This window comes from Eurosta solidaginis, chromosome 2 (genome assembly GCF_040869045.1).
Source record: "Eurosta solidaginis isolate ZX-2024a chromosome 2, ASM4086904v1, whole genome shotgun sequence".
Lineage (NCBI taxonomy): Eukaryota > Metazoa > Arthropoda > Insecta > Diptera > Tephritidae > Eurosta > Eurosta solidaginis.
The window spans coordinates 170105946-170118588 of record NC_090320.1 but is presented as its reverse complement, the minus strand read 5'-3'; the positions used below and the strand labels follow the sequence as shown (position 1 = coordinate 170118588).

General features: G+C 41.7%; 1 protein-coding gene across 3 annotated transcripts in view; it reads left to right on the top strand.

The window, feature by feature from the left end:
* The window catches only part of fusl (fuseless), an 871305-nt gene that overhangs the window by 49875 nt on the left and 808787 nt on the right, over positions 1 to 12643 (top strand). The gene's annotated exons all lie outside the window — the stretch shown is intronic.

The window sequence follows — 12643 nt, the reverse complement described above, 5'->3', positions numbered from 1 at the left end:
AACTTTTTCGGGACTATTCCGGAGTCATTTCGGGACTATTTCGCGATCATTTGGGGACCCTTCCGGCATCATTTCTGTATGGTTTTCGGGATCCGTCCGGGATCCCGTCGGGGTACTTCCGGGATCATTTGCGTACATTCGAGAGATAAAATCTTGATGGTTTCCGGGATCATTACGGGACTTTTTCGGGGTTATTTTGGGTATCTTTAGGCATCATTTCTGGATGGTCTTCGGGATTCGTCCGGCATCCCGTCGGGGTCATTTGGGGACTTTTTCGCGACTAATACGGGATCATTTGGGGACCCTTTCGGCATCATTTCTGGATGGTTTTCGGGATCCGTCCGGGATCTCGTCGGGGTAATTTGGGGACTTTTTCGGGATCATTTGGGGGCTCTTCCGGCATCATTTCTGGATCGTTTTCGGGATCCGTCTGGGATCTCGTCGGGGTCATTTGGGGGCTCCTCCGGCATCATTTCTGGATGGTTTTCGTGATCCTTCCGGGATCCCGTCGGGGTCATTTCGGGACTTTTTCGCGACTAATACGGGATCATTTGGGAACCCTTTCGGTATCATTTCTGGATGGTTTTCGGGATCCGTCCGGGATCTCGTCGGGGGCATTTGGGGACTTTTTCGCGGCTAATACGGGATCATTTGGGAACCCTTTCGGCATCATTTCTGGATGGTTTTCGGGATCCGTCCGGGATCCCGGCGGGGTCATTTCGGAAGTTTTCCGCCACTAATACGGGATCATTTGGGGACCCTTTCGGCATCATTTCTGGATGGTTTTCGGGATCTGTCCGGGGTCCCGTCGGGGTCAGTTAGGGATCCGTGCGAGGTCACATCAGGTACATTTCGGGACTTCTTAGGGACTATTTCGGGATCATTTCTGGATGGTTTTCGGAATCCCGTCGGGGTCATTTCGGGACTTTTTCGGGCTAATACGGGATCATTTGGGGACCCTTCCCGCATCACTTCTGGATGGATTTCGGGATCTGTACGGGAACCCATCAGGGTAATTACGGGACTTTTCGGGACTAATTCGGGATCATTTGGGGACCCATGAAATTTTCTGTATTATTTCGGGATCGTTTGGGGACCCTTTCGGCATCAATTCTTGATTATTTGCCGGATCCATCAGGGTCATTTCGGGACCATGTTGGGATCATTTGGGGACCCTTCAGGGGTAATTTCTGGATCGGTCCAGGATGCCGTAGGAGTCATTTTGAGATTTTTTTTGTTACTTTTTCGGGATAGTTTTAGAACCCTTCAGGGAGCACATCTGGATCCGTGCGGGATCCCATCGGGGTCATTTTCGGACTATTTCGGGATCATTTTGGGACCCTTCCGGAATCATTTCTCTATGGTTTTCGCGATCCGTCGTGGATCCCTCGGGGCCATTTCGGAACTTTTTCGGAGCTTTTTCTGGTCGGGATAATTTGGGAACCCTTCCTGGATAGGTTTTGAGATCCGTCCGTGAGGCCGTCAAGGTAATTTCGGAACTTTTTCGGGACTATTTCGGGATCCCTTTGGTACCCTTTTCAGATATCATTTCTGTGTTGTTCTCTGGATAAGTCTAGAATCGTGTCGTTGTCATTTCGGGTTTTCTTGGGACTATTTCGGGAACTTTTGCAGACCCTTCCGGGGCGTTTCTGGATGGTTTTCGGCATCCGTCCGCGATAGCGTCGGGGTAATTTCGTGGCTTTTTCTGGATAATTTCGGGATCATTTGGGGATCCTATCAGGTTATCAGCTCATTTAGTTTTTTTTTTTACTCAATTACAATGCATTAGACAGAAACAAATTTTTTAACAGATAACTTGATAGTCAGGCTAACGTGAATAGCCCATATATTTCATTTTCTCTTTGCGGACGGGGCCGCGGGTAAAGGCTAGTATATTATAAATGGCAAAGTTTGGATGTGAAGATGTTTGGATGTTTGTCCAGACGTTTGTCTTTGTGACTCAATCACGCAAGAACGGCTGGACCGATTTGGAGGAAATTTGGACACATATAGCCAATAGTCTAGAAGGATCTACTAGCTATATATTTTTCAAAAGGGGGGAGGTCCCCGCCCCCTAGGAACAGTTATAATTTAATTATTATATTTTTTAGTCTTTGCGACTGAATCACGCCAGAACGGCTACACGGATTTTGATGAAATTTGGGACACAGACAGTAGTCTACTAGCGAAATTTTTTTCGAACATGGAAAGAGGGGTGGGGGTCCCACGACCCCTTCGAGCAATTACTTTTTAATAATTTTTACACATTATAACTTTCCGTATACAGGCCTTCACCAATATCACAGACTCAAGGGGTCAAATAAGTCGAGGGCTTACAAAGTGAGCAGTGACACCCTCCGTCTACCTCCCCCCTTCTCTCCACCTCTGGTGTAAAATCTATAAATTGTTATAACTCAAAATAAATTTTCTCCAAAATCAAGAGTTTTTGGTATCTGGCACATACAGATCGAGATCTAAACAATTTTGGAAAAACGATCAGTGGTCCCCTCCTTCTCCTCCCGCCATTCGTCCTCCATCAATTGTTTTTATTAGCACGCTTTTATTACCTTTACCTGAATGTTTATTTGTAACTCTTCATTCGCTCCAACGCGCCTGCTGCCTTATTAAAATGGTTCTACAATTAGCTTCGCCTTATTTGTAATCCCGTTGGGGTCATATCGAGACCCTTCCGGGATCATTTTTGGATGGTTTTCGGGATGCGTCCGGGATCCCGCCGGGGTCATTTCGGGACTTTTTCGGTACTATTTCGGGATAATTTTGGGACCTTTCCGGGATCATTTCTGTATAGTTTTCGGGATCCGTCCGGGATCCCGTAGGGGTTATTTTGGGATATTTTCGGGACTATTCCGGGATCATTTCGGGACTTTTTCGCGAACTTTTAGGGACCTTTCCGGCAACATTTCTGGATGGGTTTCGGGATCCGTTCGGCATCCAGTCGGGGTATTTTAGGGATCATTTGCGTACCTTTGAGAGATAAATTCTTTATGCTTGCCAGGATCATTACGGGACTTTTTCGGGGTCATTTTAGGTCCCTTCCGCCATTATTTCTGGATGGTTTTCGGGATCCGTCCGGGATCTCGTATTGGTAATTTCGCGACTTTTTCGGGATAATTTGGGGTCCCTTCCGGCAGCATTTCTGGATGGTTTTCGGGATCCGTCCGGGATTATTTCGGGACTATTAGGGGATAATTTGAAGACCTTTCCGGTATCATTTCTGCATAGCTTCCGGGATTCGTCGGGGATCATTTAGGGACTATTAGGAGATCATTTGAAAACCTTTCCGGCATAATTTCTGCATAGTTTCCGGGATCCGTCGGGGATCTCGACGGGGTCATTTCGGAATCATTTCTGCATAGTTTCCGGGGTTCGTCCGAGATACCGTCGGGGTCATTTCGGGACTTTTTCTCGACTAATACGGGATCATTTGGGGACTCTTTCGGCATCATTTCTGGATGGATTTCGGTATCCGTCCGGGATCCCGTCAGGGTAATTTCGGGACAATTAGGGGATCATTTGAAGACCTTTCCGGCATCATTTCTGCAAAGTTTCCGGGATCCGTCGGGGATCTCGACGGGGTCATTTCGGGACTATTTCGGGATCATTTCTGCATAGTTATAGTTTCCGGGGTTCGTCCGATAAGCAGGCTAACGTGAATAGCACATATATTTTATTTTCTCCTTGCGGACGGGGCCGCGGGTAAAGGCTAGTATATTATAAATGGCAAAGTTTGGATGTGAAGATGTTTGGATGTTTGTCCAGACGTTTGTCTTTGTGACTCAATCACGCAAGAACGGCTAGACCGATTTAGACGAAATTTTGCACACATATAGCCAATAGTCTAGAAGGATCTACTAGCTATATATTTTTCAAAAGGGGGGAAGTTCCCTGCCCCCTAGGAACAGTTATAATTTAATTATTATATTTTTTAGTCTTTGCGACTGAATCACGCCAGAACGGCTACACGGATTTTGATGAAATTTGGGACACAGACAGTGGTCTACCAGCGAAATTTTTTTCGAACATGGAAAGAGGGGTGGGGGTCCCACGACCCCTTCGAGCAATTACTTTTTAATAATTTTTACACATTATAACTTTACGTATACTGGCCTTCACCAATATCACAGATTCAAGGGGTCAAATAAGTCGAGGGCTTACAAAGTGAGCAGTGACACCCCCCGACCCTCCCCCCCTTTTTTTCTCCCCCTCTGGTGTAAAATCTATAAATTGTTATAACTGAATTTAAATTTTCTCCTAAATCAATAGTTTTTTGGTATCTGGCACATACAGATCGAGATCTAAACAAACGAGCAGCGGTACTTCTCCTCCCGCCATCCGCCCTCCATCAATTGTTTTTATTAGCACGCTTTTATTAGCTTTACCTGTATGTTTCTTTGTAACTCTTCATTCGCTCAAACGCGCCTGCTGCCTTATTAAAATGGTTCTACCATTAGCTTCGCCTTATTTGTAATCCCGTTGGGGTCATATCGAGACCATTCCGGGATCCCGTCAGGGTCATTTCGGAACTTTTTCTCTGCTAATACGGGATTATTTGGGGACCCTTTCGGCATCATTTCTGGATGGTTTTCGGGATCCGTCCGGGATCATTTCGGGACTATTAGGGGATCATTTGAAGACCTTTCCGGCATCAATTCTGCATAGTTTCCGAGATTCGAAGGGGATCTCGACGGGGTCATTTCGGGACTATTTCGGGATAATTTGGGGTACCTACCGGGATCACATCTGGATGTTTTCGGTATCCTTTCGGGATCCCGTCGGGGTCATTTTGGAACTTTTTCGGGATCATTTGGGGTCTCTTCCGGCATCATTTCTGGATGGTTTTCGGGATTCGTCCGGGATCCCGTCCGAGTCATTTCGGGACTTTTTCTCGACTAATACGGGATCATTTGGGGACCCTTCCGGCATCATTTCTGGATGGTTTTCGGGATCCGTCCGGGATCATTTAGGGACTATTAAGGGATCATTTGAAGACTTTTCCGGCATCATTTCTGCATAGTTTCCGAGAGGGGATCTAGACAGGGTCATTTCGGGACTATTTCGGGATCATTTGGGTCCCTCCGGCATCATTTCTGGATGGTTTTCGGGATCCGTCCGGGATCCCGTCGGGGTAATTTTGGGACTTTTTCCGGATCTTTTGGGGTCCCTTCCGGCGTCATTTCTGGATGGTTTTTGGTATTCGTCCGGGATCCCGTCGGCGTAATTTCGGGACTTTTTCTCGACTGACACGGGATCATTTGGGGACCCTTTCGGCATCATTTCTGGATGGTTTTCGGGGTCCGTCCGGGATCCCGTCAGGGTCATTTTGGGACTTTTTCGGGATCATTTGGGGTCCCTTCCGGCATCATTTCTGGATGGTTTTCGGGATTCGTCCGGGATCCCGTCCGAGTCATTTCGGGACTTTTTCTCGACTAATACGGGATCATTTGGGGACCCTTTCGGCATCATTTCTGGATGGTTTTCGGTATCCGTCCGGGATACCGTCAAGGTAATTTCGGGACTATTAGGGGATCATTTGAGGACCTTTCCGGCATCATTTCTGGATAGTTTTTTGGGATCCGTTCGGGATCCCAACGGGGTCATTTTGGGGCCCTTTCGGCATCATTTCTGGATGGTTCTCGGGATCCGTCCGGGATCATTTCGGGATTATTAGGGGATCATTGAAGACCTTTCCGGCATCAATTCTGCATATTTTCCGGGATCCGTCGGGGATCTCGACGGGGTCATTTCGGGACTATTTCGGGATCATTTGGGGTCCCTTCCGGCATCATTTCTGGATGGTTTTCGGGATCCGTCAGGGATAATTTCGGGACTATTAGCGGATCATTTGAGGACCTTTCCGGCATCGTTTCTGCATAGTTTCCGGGATCCGTCGGGGATCTCGACGGGGTCCTTTCGGGACTATTTCGGGATCATTTGGGGTACCTACCGGGATCACATCTGGATGGTTTTTGGTGTCCATCCGGGATCCCGTCGCGATCATTTCGGGACTTTTTCGGGATCATTTAGGGTCCCTTCCGCCATCATTTCTGGGTGGTTTTCGGGATCCGTCCGGTATCCCGTCGGGGTCATTTTGGGACTTTTTTGGGATCTTTTGGGGTCCCTTCCGGTGTCATTTCTGGATGGTTTTCGGAATTCGTCCGGGATCCCGTCGGCGTAATTTCGGGACTTTTTCTAGACTGATACGGGATCATTTGTGGATCCTTTCGGCATCATTTCTGGATGGTTTTCGGGATCCGTCCGGGATCCCGTCGGGGTAATTTTGGGACTTTTTCCGGATCTTTTGGGGTCCCTTCCGGCGTCATTTCTGGATGGTTTTTGGTATTCGTCCGGGATCCCGTCGGCGTAATTTCGGGACTTTTTCTCGACTGACACGGGATCATTTGGGGACCCTTTCGGCATCATTTCTGGATGGTTTTCGGGGTCCGTCCGGGATCCCGTCAGGGTAATTTCGGGACTATTAGGGGATCATTTGAGGACCTTTCCGGCATCATTTCTGGATGGTTCTCGGGATCCATCCGGGGTCATTTCGGGACTATTAGGGGATCATTTGAAGACCTTTCTGGCATCAATTCTGCATAGTTTCCGGGATCCGTCGGGGATCTCGACGGGGTCATTTCGGGACTATTTCGGGATCATTTGGGGTACCTACCGGGATCACATCTGAATGGTTTTCGGTATCCGTCCGGGAACCCGTCAGGGTAATTTTGAAACTATTAGGGGATCATTTGAGTACCTTTCCGGCATCATTTCTGGATAGCTTTCGGGATCCGCCGGGATCCCGTCGGGGTCATTTTGGGACTTTTTCGGGATCATTTGGCGTCCCTTCCGGCATCATTTCTGGATGGTTTTCGGGATGCGTCGGGGATCCCGTTGGGGTCATTTCAAGACTTTTTCTCTACTAATATGGGATTATTTGTGGACTCTTTCGGCATCATTTCTGGATGGTTTTCGGGATCCGTCCGGCATTCCCCCGGGATCATTTCGGGACTATTAGGGGATCATTTGTGGACGTTTCCGGCATCATTTCTGGATAGTTTTCGGGATCCGTCAGGAATCCCGTCGGGGCCATTCCTGAACTTTTTCGGGACTAATACGGGATGATTTGGGGACCCTCTCGGCATCAATTCTGGATGCGTTTCGGGATCCGTTCGGGATCCCATCAGGGTAATTTCGGGACTTTTTCGGGACTATTTCGGAATCATTTTGGGACCCCTCCTGGTTAATTTCTGGATGATTTTCGGGATTTGTCCAGGTTCCCGTCGGCATCATTTCGTTACTATTTTGGTATGATTTTGGGACCCTTCCATGATCATTTTTGGTCTCTTCCTAACCGGTAGTTCAGCACACATGCCTTTTTAAATTATGAGCTTTTATGGCCATGGATTTGCTGCAAATTATTTCAAATTAAAATTCGGTATGTTTTATCTATTTTTGAGTGTTTTAAATGAATCCTGTAACGAACTCTTATAACTATAATTACACTTTTTGTAATATTTTGACCAATTAAATACCCGAAAAAGCAACACTATTTTCATTTAAAAAATTCTCTTTGGTTTTAGGCAATTGTAGTTTCACTCCTTTGTTCTATGAGTAGTAATTCTTTCACCCCTCTCATATCTGTTAATTTAATTTAAAAGCAAAATGTATTTCTTTTTTTAATTCGAAAAAACTGTATTGTACTATTCATGAAAGCGTGCCTTTCAGCTTATCTTCTCATTTTTACTAAATTACAAAAATAAAATACACTAGACAAAAATAATTTTTAAACAGATAACTTGATAAGCAGGCTAACTTGAATAGCACATATATTTTTTTTCTCCTTGCGGACGGGGCCGCGGGTAAAGGCTAGTATATATATATAATTACGCAAACATTTTCATGGCTAGATGCTAAGGCTGAAATATTATCAACATGCTCTTTATAAAGTAAATCGCTACTAGAAGGGGTATATACGAAGCACAAATTAAAAGTGTAGAAACTCCATGAACAGAAATGCAGAGAACATCCAATAGGGAATCAGCATTCGGCAAAGGCGCCAAATTCGCACGAAATTTTCGTCGAACCGCAATTAAAACACCTCTTTCTATTGATAAACCAGTTTTTGATGCATCGCGATCTTTACGAAAAACGCAGTATAAATTCTCATCGAAGAATTCACCATTCATAAAAGTATCATTAAGCCAAGTCTCAACTATTACAAATATATCATAATCCAGGTTTGAACTCATCGTAAAGAGGGAGTCGGATTTGGTTCTTAGGCCAGATATATTTTGAAAGTAAATTTTAATATCTTTGTGAGAATGTGTATTTACTACTACCCGTTTTGAGGTGGCCCGTCCTTGCGAAAAGAACGAAACGGCCGTATTTGAACATTTGTAGGTCAGATGCTGGCGTTAACTACCTTATCGTAGAAGCAGAGCGGCACGCCAAGTTTAAAACTAACTTTAACCAACTCATGAATATCAACATCCCGCCTAACGAGGGTATAACAAACCAAAAAATTAGGGTTGGTTTCAGCGTACTTCGATACATAGGCAATAATATCAGCATTAGTCACGTTTGAAGAAAAAGACGACAGATGCATCCACATAATTTTAGGAGCAACCTGAAGTTCTAGGTTATCACTCGATCCAACCACAATAGGCTTGCTCAGATTTCTGAGTGAATTTATGACGGCATTCCCACTCGGTGCATTTACTTCCTTTTCGCCAGCATTCCCACTGGGTGCATTTACTTTCTTTTCGCCAGCATTCACACTGAGTGCATTTACTTCATTCTCGGCAGAGGCATTTGTCACAGAAGCGGTAACAGCGGCGGCCGACGTCGACGCCCTTTGTGAAGAATAAGGCGCCAAAATCGAATGAGCGCAAGACAAACTAGCAGCACCAGCATAAATGTGTGCACTAGCGAGAGTAGCACCAGATGTAGGGTTAATTGAACAAACAACACTTTGTGCAGGAATAACTTTATCAACAAGCACTTCAGTGCTCTCAGCATTGTTTTTGTTCGACTCGTCAATTGGTGTATCATTAATAGGGCTCGGAATCTTATGCGCATGCAAGGTGTTGTTATTCCGTTCGCCTGACTTAGCAGAGTTTGGCTGATCAGCAGATATGATTTGCTTGTTGTTTTCAGCTTTACATTTATTTGCATTTTTGCCAAAAAGTTGTGATGCCATGATTTATTATTTGGGTAAGGACTCCGAAGATGCAGGGTTATATGATTTTTATAAATTTAATTGGAAGTTCATCTTCGCCTTCTACGTTAGAGCTTGTTTTAAGCGCACATTTTCCAACATCACATTCAGACACAGCTACGAACTCAAACTTACGATCAGTAAAAAAAGACTTTCCCGGGCAACAAAATCTGAGGTATCAATACAAGATGACCCACTCTCAATGGTTCGAATCTAAGGTGCACTGCACCTTCTGTTTTTCGCGTACCTTCAGGTTGTTAATATTGCGCCAGAAGACTTTAGCAGGGAGCTTCGAGTTTAACTTTAAGCTCAAAATAAGCTTGCTTTACACACTTTGTGATAAGCGTGGTGGGAAGTTTTCTCCATTTTGGGTGAAGCTTGTTACCCAGACTAATAGCCTTCAAAACCCTATTATTGAACCAAGGCGAGCTTGAGCATTTCACTCGTGTAACACGCACAGGGACATGCTTATCAAAGTAAGATCTTAAAATTGAAATATATCTCAATTAATTTCATGGTACCTCAAATAAGAGATATTTTCCGTGTGTGGCCAACTTCAGTTGGCACAAACACCGCAATATTTGTGAAATTTTATAGTTTGAGTGGCCGTAATCGTACTCTTCGTGCATTTTCTGCGTGTAGAAAAAGGTTGAAAGCTGCTATACCTCTTACTGCGTTGGAAATTGATGGTAAATTTTTTATATTTTTGAAAATCTATCTCGTGAAAAGACACAAAATGTTGCAAGAGGCCATCAAAATCTAGCGAGAGAATAAATTGCAGGCGGTTCATACAAGTCGGAAAGATGTTTATGTTCGACTTGACAGGAGTACGCTTGCATTAAAAATCTCTGCTATAGAAGATTTAAACCGTTTTCGCTAACTCTGCTATTAACATATTTTATATCAACTTATTTTATTTTCTTTCTGTTAAGTGTCTGTATGTATTGATGCTTTATATTTTCTGTATTCATTTCTATTGTATTCATTTAGGTTTTAAATTTCATTTGTTAAACTCACTTCATGGATATTCATTGCAGGCCTCATAGCGCTTATATGAATAATATTTCCTTAGCCTATGTAATATGCAGCCAAGAGGGGGAACTTAACATTGTACATTTGAATACCCATAGTCTCAATGCTGATAAGTTGGACTATGTAAGAAATGTGTTTGAATCACCCTTAATTGATGGTATTGGGTGTTTTGGAGACGTGGTTCGGTGAAAACTTAATTGTATCTGTTACTAGCAAATTACCTTGCTTCACATTCACTTATTCGCATATAATCCCCTCAAGTCCACTAGTCAAAAACCATTATTTGATATTGTGTCTACGTATCCTCTTAATTATGATGCGTAATAATTAGTGGTAACTTTAATGCCAAGCTTCTTTCCCGTGATAGTTTCAGTGACAACCTGTTCGATTGTGTTGCTAGCTTGGAACTTTCTCTGGTGAATTTCTCAATGCCAACGAGGTACGCAAATAATTGCACACCTACACTCCAAAGCGAAAATCATAAATTTACTACCAGAATGGTAGGCAACACTTTAACCACTATATATGTGTAATATTACACATCTTTATTTTTATAAATTTCTTGCTGAATTTTACGAAAAAAATTTGTAATACTTTATACACTATACGCCTAAAATTGTATGCACCAGCTGTTTACATTTACACCATAAGAGCGCGATTTTAAACACTAAGGACCAAATTTTTTGTAAATAAGAGGTCGGATCTTTTTTAATTTAGTTTTTAACTTAAATATTTATTTATTCACATTTGTTTATTCTTTAAGTTATTAAGATATTTTTTTACATAGAAGAAAACTAAAATTATAAAGTAATATTAATTTATTAATGCATTAATTTCTTAAATATTTATTTTTTAAATAATAATTAATTAATATATTAATAATTTCATCAAAATCTTATGGGTTGGGTTCAATGCATATCGGTTTTGATATGAAATTCATCATAGAACAAAACTACAATAAAAAACTAAAATTTGTTAATAAATGCATTAATTTCATAATTTTTTTTTTAATACTGTATAAATATATTTTGAGTTATTAAGATATTTTTTTAAATTTAATTTACAGTTGCATCGGTTTTTCTCATAAGTGTATTTATTTTTTCTATATTACTAATGTGTTTTTTTCCACGTATTTGGGACGGGTAAAATTAAAATAATAAAATTATTAATACAAAATTATAAAATAGTATTTTATATTTTCTTAAATAAATAACTTAAATGAACGAAACGAAAAAAAATAAAATGTTTAATTAATTTTTAAGTATTTCTGATAGTGCCCTGGAAAGGGTTAAAATACGTTCGTTTAACATACATATAATATTCACTTATAATAGAAATACAGGGCGTTGCCTCTTTTATTTCTTTTTAACTTATTCGATTGTCGTCCCAAACGGAAATAATGTATAAAATAATTAAAAAGTTACTCAAGAGTTGAAAAAGTGAAAGTTGGTATAATTATTAAAAATATGTATATACTTATGTATGTATATTAGGGTGGAGTGATACCCTATGGATTTTTTTTTTTTTTTTTTTTTTTTTGTAATGGCCTAGCAATGAAAAGTTGTCTTTATAAGAGTTAACCAAAACCACCAAATATTATTTTCGTAGGATGGCGTTTAGGGGTGCCCCCAGCCCCAAGAAGTTGAGCAAAATAATCGCGATTTTACAAAGCTTATTATTTACATATATATTTTATTTCTTTTTTAATATACATAACTTTAGTAAAATTACATTTTATAACTAAAAACGACAAATTTTTAATGGTGTTTTAAAGTTTTTTGTTGATAATAGTAGTTGTGTTTTTTTCACATCTATATACGTATACGCTTAAACTTTTTATGGACTGCTAAGCGACAAACTTTAAATACACCTCTGAAATTGCTATGCATAAAATTAGTACTACTAAATTTCAATACGCATTATACCCAGATGTAACTGAAATATGTGTCTATGCTTCATCCTCTGCACTAATTCTATGTATTCTATGCGCGTCCACTATTTATCACAACTGATTCAGCTAAATGTTATACACAGAAATACAACAGAGGGTTGTGTCTCCGCTTTTCGGTACACCCTGTGCTGTAGCTAGTTGTGTAACCACTGCCGCTAGATGGGTCTCCTAAGCATTATCTAAACGAGGATAGGCGTTTTTTTTCACGCGCAAACGAAACGTATATGCGTGTAAAAAAACACGGCTAGTATGTTTCTAATCAAGTGTATAAGTAAGATTTTTACAGGCACATAGTAGGCCATGAAAATCATTAGGCTTTGAAATCAATGAGCACAATAACAACAAGCGAAAGTAAATCAATGCCAAAAAAAAAAAGAAATATTTCTACCCTACCGTCATTTTCAAAGTTTAGTTGCGTTGGGGCA